The sequence below is a fragment of the Aythya fuligula genome, chromosome 9 (assembly GCF_009819795.1).
Source record: "Aythya fuligula isolate bAytFul2 chromosome 9, bAytFul2.pri, whole genome shotgun sequence".
In the NCBI taxonomy this organism is placed as follows: Eukaryota; Metazoa; Chordata; class Aves; order Anseriformes; family Anatidae; genus Aythya; species Aythya fuligula.
The window spans coordinates 24,230,624-24,238,858 of record NC_045567.1 but is presented as its reverse complement, the minus strand read 5'-3'; positions in this window follow the sequence as shown (position 1 = coordinate 24,238,858).

Sequence of the window (8,235 nt, the reverse complement as noted above, 5' to 3'; positions counted from 1 at the left end):
AGGACCTGTTACCTCCAGTCTCCCAGAACATTAGAAAAAAAGCTGCTAGCCAAACTGTTTAAGCTAACCTGGTTCATTTTGTTTCAAGGGAGGTAAAAAGTACTGAAACAAAGAAATACACTTGTAGACCAGAGGATATGGTAAATTATTTTCTCCTAACATAACTTAATTCTATACATAAGTAGAAACACTCTCTGGAATTTGCAGTCCCGATCATGCTTGCATGTAGTTTGTACTCCTAATGACCAGAAAAGTAAGTCAGGGGTTGTGGGGACTCTTCTCTTACGGGACTGCTAAGTCCTGTATGTTGATAAACCTTATGTCATCAGTGGCCTTGATAGTCAGAGAGAAAAGTCAAAGCTATGATGGGAGATGCAGTCTCTCAAGCATGTAAACTCAGTCACTCAGAGATATATGAATATCAGAAGGGAGAACTTGATTTATGTTTTATGTTCAAGAAGTCACAAAGATGGTGACCACTTGGACTATGGGCTACCAGGGAGTGTTTTATCTCTGGGAGATTTTTCAGTGGATGAGGCTCTACTCATAGGCAGAGAGAGTTCTAATCAAGGCTGAAAGTGACAGAAGTCCGAGTCACCACAGCCACTTAAATATAGTAACAATGTCACAGCAATATGTGTAGGGTAAATTAGGCTTAATTAGACCTGATGTCATTCCACATAGGCATAACTAGTTGTCTCCCAATACAGAAACCATCTTGTTCAAAGCTGGCTTTGGTACAGCAACCCCAACGTGTTGCAGTCTGGATAGACAAGAAAGACATTTTCTTGACGCAGCTATTTCCATTTTTAAAATTAATGCTGTTTATCCATTTGATACTGATTCAGGAGACTACTTAGAGAAAAAGAAAAAAACCTTCTTAGATAGTTCTCATTCATTTTTGTTGATAGCACAGCTGACTTAAGGAAACAGGATGTTTTAATGGTATAACCATGCCAATACCATACCTCATTGTTTCCAAATTAATGTATTTCCAGTTGATGCTGTCATTTCAGAAGGAAGTCTTTACTAAAGAGACAAGAAAAATATCAACATAGGTAAAAAGTAGAAATGCGTGAAGTCTGGGAAACAAGAAATTCCGTCAGTCTCTTCAATTTTATAACGGTTGAACAGAACTGACAGAGTGTCTCATTGGTTTTAGGTTCTGCATTTACTGTTTTAAGGCAATGATTAGCAGGTAAAATATTTTGCGTTACCAAATTGGAAATCTCTTTTATTTGCTATGGCTTTTGTTACACCAAGTTACTTTGTATTTACATCTGAGTGGTTTGAATTAGCTGAAGTGAAACTCCCTAGATTTAATTTTCAGGCATATCTTAAAACAGCTGCCTCCTTTTGTGATGAAAGGTTGTGCCGTATGTTTCACAGGGACATGCAAAATCCTGCATCTTCTTCATTCTCTGTCATCTCTGGAATTGCCCTTTCTGAACATACCTGTTGTAGTCACACAGTTGGTGTGATGGAAATAGTATTACACTGGCAACCATGCTCTAATACTTTTTGCTGAACCACAGCTTTTTTACATAATAAAGGTATCTTGAAAGGAATACCTAAAAATAACAAAGTTTTAACTAATAAGTATTACAAATACTGTGAAAATTCAGGGTGGAACACTGTGAATCTCTTATTCTGACTGGCTGATCTGTTCATACAGCTAAAGTTCAGCACCTCCCGAGGAAATTATGCACAGATAGAAGGAAATACAAGACTTTAAAAAAGTGTAATATCCTTAGAGCTTTATCTGAAAGTATCAATTAAAGTATTGAAAAGTTCATGTTAGAGAACAGCATGAAGTCATTGTCTCAAAATTAAAAGAGGGACACACCTCTCAATAATATACTGGTTAGTTGTAGCATCACTTCTTTTGAGAAACAATTTTAGTGTCCCTGAGACAGATTTTTGCAGAGCGGTTTTTAAATTTTTGTGGTCCAAAAAAGTTTTCTTTGAGAACCAATGTTTTAAGGCAAAACAGATTCCTGACCATGCCTTAAGATCACAAGTAGTGAAGGTGGGAAATACACTGTGTCTAAGTAGTTTGTGGAAGGGCAAGAAAAAATGTTTTGCCTGTCGCTGCACCTGTCATTGTTACCTTTTCCTTGTCTTCGCTAACCCAAACAGAGTGAGTTATTGCTCATCACACCTCTGCCACCTCCCTCTGTCACCACGCTTAGCAATAGCTGATGATGTAGCATGAGGTTTGGAAAAGATGGAAGTGGAAAGCCAGCACATTCTCTAGCGACCAAAACTGACTCAATGCCCTAACTAGTAACAATGACCTTTTAGTGAAGTCATCTCTCTCTTAACCTTCCCCCGTGTTCTTGGAAAAAGATTGACAGAGACAAGGACTGAGCAATAGTCATGTCCTTTCATGAGTAACCATTCGAAAATAACTGAGAACCACCAAGCTGGTGTTCCTTCTAGGATCTTCCTTCAAATTGACACCTGTCATAAAATCCCCTTGCTGCATCACCAGATCTAACATACCCTTCTGGCGCGAGGAGCTCTCTTACTGCGCATCCTCTCATGTAATGTAAGAACAGGCTCCGCTCTTATGAAATTATGTTTGTTTGGAGGAAGACTGTCCTTCATCAGCCTTTGATCTGCACTTCTGATCTGGTATCATCTAAAGAATAATTTACGGTCTGACTTAAGTGAAGACATAATCAGAGATTAATCAAGTGCATTTTGTTTAACTGCAGTCTAATTAATCTGTTTAGCTCTCGGAGGAACAATTACCAAGTTATTTTTTATTGGTTTGATTTTACCTCAGATCTGCAGTGCAAATCTCCCAGCACATGGAGGAATAGTTCTGAAGACCAGTACCCTTCTGCGTTCTTGATCTTGTGGCACTGGTCTATCTTCTAACAAAACAAAACAACAAAAAACCACAGTTATTTCCATTCTCAATGAGTTTCTCTACAAGGATATGGTTTAGTTTAATGTAGATACCTACAACATAATAAATTATACATATAATGCAAATTCTCTTGGCATGCTAATGTTAAAACATCACATGATAGTACAACCCAAAGCTGTACATCTTTTTCATGTTTTTGCATATTCCTCAGATTGGAAAATAACACTAATGCAAATATAGAGTTGTGAATTAGGTTTTTCTCCTCTTCCAGTCCTTCAAGCATTAACAGGAAAGATGCTGAGAGCTGGCTTAACCTCTTATTAAATGAGCGGCTCCTGCAACCTGAGCATAAAGTTAGGGTAGCTTGAGATATAAGTGCAGGATTTGAGCTCTCTGGGGATGTATAGGTAGTAGAAAGGAGATTCCACTTGACAAGGAAGAATTTTTCTCCAATAGGAATTTCTTGTTGCTGTGAGCAGCCAATTTTGTCACTTTTCGGAGTTCCTGACACAGAGGGTTTGCTGCTTGCGCATGGTATGAAAATTCTGTCCTGCCAAGCAGCTACAACACGGAGAGGCCATGCTGGTTTATAGCAGCGATCCTCGGACCTTTTGGGGAGGCAGAACATGTGTGCTGGAGGTGGCTTTCAGCCACAGCTGTCCCTTACCCCTGGTTGTCACTTCTGTGCTGTTTCTTGTACTGGGTGTAAAGCAGAATCAGTTCTTCAGCGTTCCAGGTCATGCTGCGAGCCTCCCCTGCCCTCAGATGCTCACAAAACTAGCTAACATTGCTGAGCCAGGCCTGCTTTGGGTCTCCGAAATGGTGTTTCTGAAATGGTGTTTCACTCGCTGGGTGGCACAGAGGGCAGCTGGGCCCCCCTGCACATTCCCACTTCCAACATCCTTTCCTTGGACTGGGAGCATGAGCAAGTGCAAGCTTCCCAGCATCATCTGGGAGCTCCCTTCCACAGGAAATACAAGGTGGGGTACTCACTGTTTTAAAGCCCCTTTATCCTCAGTCTGGTGTAGTAATCTTACTTTAGAAAACTAGTCTCCCTTTGATTTTTTTTTTAATACTTTATTTCTTCAGCTAATAAACTTTGTTATGGAGGTTACTGAGCTTTCTACATGCATACATAGATGCATCAGGAATAATTTAGATTTACAGACTTGCAATGTTTATAATTTTGGACTTTGCACTTGATTATACAATTAGAAAATATGTGATTATCAGGTTATTATCTTGAAAATCTCTTTCAAGTAATAATAGAGATTGATCTGAAATCTTTTACTAACGTGTTTTGCCCTAAACCTTCATTAAAGTAACATGAATTACTGAAAATGGCATCTCATAGCCGGCAAACCTATCTCCCTGTGATGAGAAACAAAGTATTATGTGAAGCTGGGAAGATTTGTTTCACAAATAAAAATGTTTATTAATCCTGGGGTTTATCTGCCTTTTCAGACTCGAAATGGAATAGCTAGTATTAACAAAAAAGTGGATCACTGGACTGCTGGTGGGATATTTTCTGACAATCTTTCATCTGGTATGCAAACGCAGCTAGTGGTTTTCATTTTACACACATCATCCCCAAGCCTGGATTCCAACTGCACTTGCTGGACGTCGGAACAGCCATATCAAATAATGCCTAAACTTAGCCTGGGATCAGCTGTGAGTATTGCACCAGATGAAAAAGGCTTAAAAAAGCTGTCACGCAGAAATAGTAAGTACACAGAATTGAGCATCATAGAACAGGGACGTTGTTATAAAAGGGACATTATTACAAAAAAGCAGCTACCTAAGACTGAACGGGACCAATTCAAGTAAGGCACCATGTTTTTTTTAGGCTCCATGAAGCAGCTCAAGTTCTTTTGCTGCTTTTTTTCTATTTCACCTTTCCCCAAAGCAGCTCTGTAGCTCCTTAGCATCAAAAGCCTTTTCTAGAAAGAACCTGAGGTGCTGACAGACATTTTCTGCTGAATGAGAGGGCAACTGGAGGCACAACGATCCCAGAAGCAAGTCAGCACAGAGCCCTTAGCATCAGCTCTTGCAAACCCCGCACCACGCAGCAATGGGCTGTGAGCAGCACTGCTGTGCTTGCATTTCAGACCTCCCTGCTGAAGGAACAGTAACCACAGGCTGATTTCAGGGGAAATAATTCAAAGTCACACTTTTGCAAAAGACAACACAATTTTTATGGTTAAATCTAGGAAAAAGAGATGATTTCTACTCCCTGAATGCAACTTTTGCATTTAGTCTTCTTTTATGTCGTTGCGTTAGAATCATGCCATTATGCAGCAACTGTGTCTCGGATCACACCTTTTAGTAGTGTTTGATTTTATTTGAGCCTCTATATTCACCTCTGCTGTTTTCTTATTTTACCCATTTGAACTGTTTGAGCCAGACTGTATTTTTTCTCTCTTAGAAAACATTCACACAAACTTGAGGTTCTTTTCCAGACTATTGCTTTGTTAGCTGACTCTTTATTAGTTGCTCGAATTTGCTTTGCTCCAGTTGTAAGCCATTTTGCAGTGAAAGGCCGTACATCAAATACCTGCAGCATCTACAGCAAATCCACGAGAGTTCCTGCTGTCACTGCTGATGCTGCTATCCTTGCTTTACTCTTGCTGTTGTCTAGAGGCATGCGAAAACAGCAGTGTGATGGACTGTGCACTGAAGACACATCTGGGTGGATGCGTGTCATCCCTTTTGAGCTGCTTCTTGGATAGATTATTAACCCTAAAATTAAACACAGCATCCTCCCCTACTTCTCACTTGAAAAAAAAAGAATTGATATGCAATCATTTCAGCTTATTTTTCTACTTACTTTTCAAATTGTTACCCTTACAATTAACAGTTTTTGATGGAAGTTGTCTTAAGCGCTTTGCGTGACAGTAGAAAAAGCTGTGGACCACAAACTCTTGACTACACATAATACCTAGCACAGTAGTCTAATGTTTTGAAATTTAAATACCACTGACAAGTGTCTCTGTTCCTTACAGGCCTAGAAAGATATCACAGTGCTGCTCCGTGCCCAGGGCTGGGAGATAAATGACTTACCCTGCTTTGAAAGGTAATACAGCCCATGTAACCAATGACAGGTGCTACTCTAGAGCATGAACAGAAAGAACTTTTAGGTAGTTTTCTGCAAGTAGTTGCAGCTCTCATATCTTTGGGCTAAATTCATTCTCATGCAGGGGTCAGTCTCCTGCACAGTGGGACACTTCTGTTGTGTTCAAAAGCTGCAGAGTTCCCACGCATGTGTCTCCTTTATTTTTCTGTCTATTTTACAGCCAGGATTTAGAATTATTTCCTATATTGTATTTTAGCTTTGCTGTATTTTGAAAAAAAAGTTATGTATTTTCACATATATAAACTACCCTTTAGCTGGAGTGGTACTTGGAAACCTACTTCTAGAGCACAATTACTCAGAGTAATGAACTGCACAGAACTGAAAAAGAAAATCAACCTAAAATATTCTAATATGCCCCAAACTCAGTAGGATTCAACACCTTTCCACTTATAACACTTTAACCATGTTGTACAACACACTAAAATTACTAAGAGATGTTCTTGAATTTGGTTTCAGTAACAGCCCATATCAGATGTTCATGAGGCCAGAGGCCTGCTGATATCACTGTGCCAAATTAGTTTTAGTGCTCTCGCTCATTTGACACTGTCCTTCACCAGGCTTTCTTTTCTGTGCTTACTTCGGACCTGAGCACTATAGATGTCTTGAGGATGTCCTCCCACACGGCCTGTTTGAATTCGAACCACATTAATGAGCACTTTTTTCTAGTTAAAGAGCTCTAGGTATTTTCCTTTTTCATTTTTTTGGAAGCTACTGCACGATTCGTTATAAGATAATGCACAATATTATTTTCCCTCCAAAAGAGAGCCTGCGAAACAGATCCCCAGATGGTACAAATTAAAGGTAGTTCCTCTGGCTTCAGTGGCAGTTTGCTGATTCACATCAGCTGAACATCTGCTCTTGCGATTAGAAAATAAACTTAGGGCTCCCACATGACTGCAAACACTAAGCAGCAGGCAGTCGTGTTAAAATTTATGTCCAGAGTTTCAGAGCTGTCTCTGAAATAGTACACGAACCTGTGTCTGATTTTATTTATTCTGACCTAATTTAACTTTGTATTTAATATAACCTTTTATTTGAGGATTACTTTTGATTTACCTCGGTGATTTTTTTTCTACATTTCTGCCTGTATACATTCAGCTTTTAATGCATTAGATCAGATTATTTGGAGACAAAATTACAGATTATAAATTGACCCTTGCTAACGAAGTTTCTTGGTGCTGGAGCTGGAGTTGATCACAAAATTCATCAGCTGCAAGCAGCCAAAAAAGAACAGGAATCAAGCATGAATCAGCAGATTGCAGGGCAGCATTTCCTGTCTTTGTCTTAGCAGCTCTACCTTTCAAACAGAACAATTTCCTAATGAGTGCAAAGGAAGAAAATTTCATTTGGAATAAAAACTGAGGAAACGGTTGGCTAAAGGAGGTGTTTCAGTGTCCCTAATACCAGCTCACGGGACCGGGACCCTCAGCATTCTGAATTCTGTTCCCCTTGAAGGCTGACTGCCTGCAGCAAGAGTAGGTCACTTGCCCTCATATCCTTAGTTTCTTGGCCTTTCAGATGGAAGAGTGATACTCAGATCTGTATTTTAAGAAAATAATATATACAGTATGGTTAGCTAATTAAATACCAGTATGAACTATTAGGTAATATGAGTTTCACGTTGTACGTGAAGCACTCGGGCACTGGACCAGGCTCCCCAGGGCAGTGGTCCCAGCACTAAGCCTGCTGGAGTTTGGGAAGCATTTGGATAATGCTCTCAGACACAGGGTTTGGGTTTTGGCTGGTCTGTGTGGAGCCAGGAGTTAGAGTCAATGATCATTGTGGGTCCCTTCCAACTCGGGATATTCTATGATTCTGTGACTAAAAGGATCACAGAGAGAGAGACGCTTATGGGAGCATCTAAATTGTAAGCTGCCTTACTTCTGGCTGTTAACAGTGCCAGTGAGCAGAATTTAGCATATAAAATTGCATCGGATCCAAGATGCCTCTTTTATGCAGCAAAAATGTAAATGTCCAGATGCAGATTGCTATTTTCAATGCTGTGTGTCAGGCTAATTTTGCAAGGAAGCTAGAATACATAACTGACTTAGGAATTTCGGAAGGCTGAAGGATTGATGTTGAGTAGAGATGTGAAAATACACTAACTATGCATCTCTCTTTGTTAAACTCTAATGAAGAAAATGAGTACTTCTGAGCAGCAGCACTAATGAGGCCCATTCTCATAAGGACTTGAGACTGATCTCTCCTTGATTTTCGGATGTCT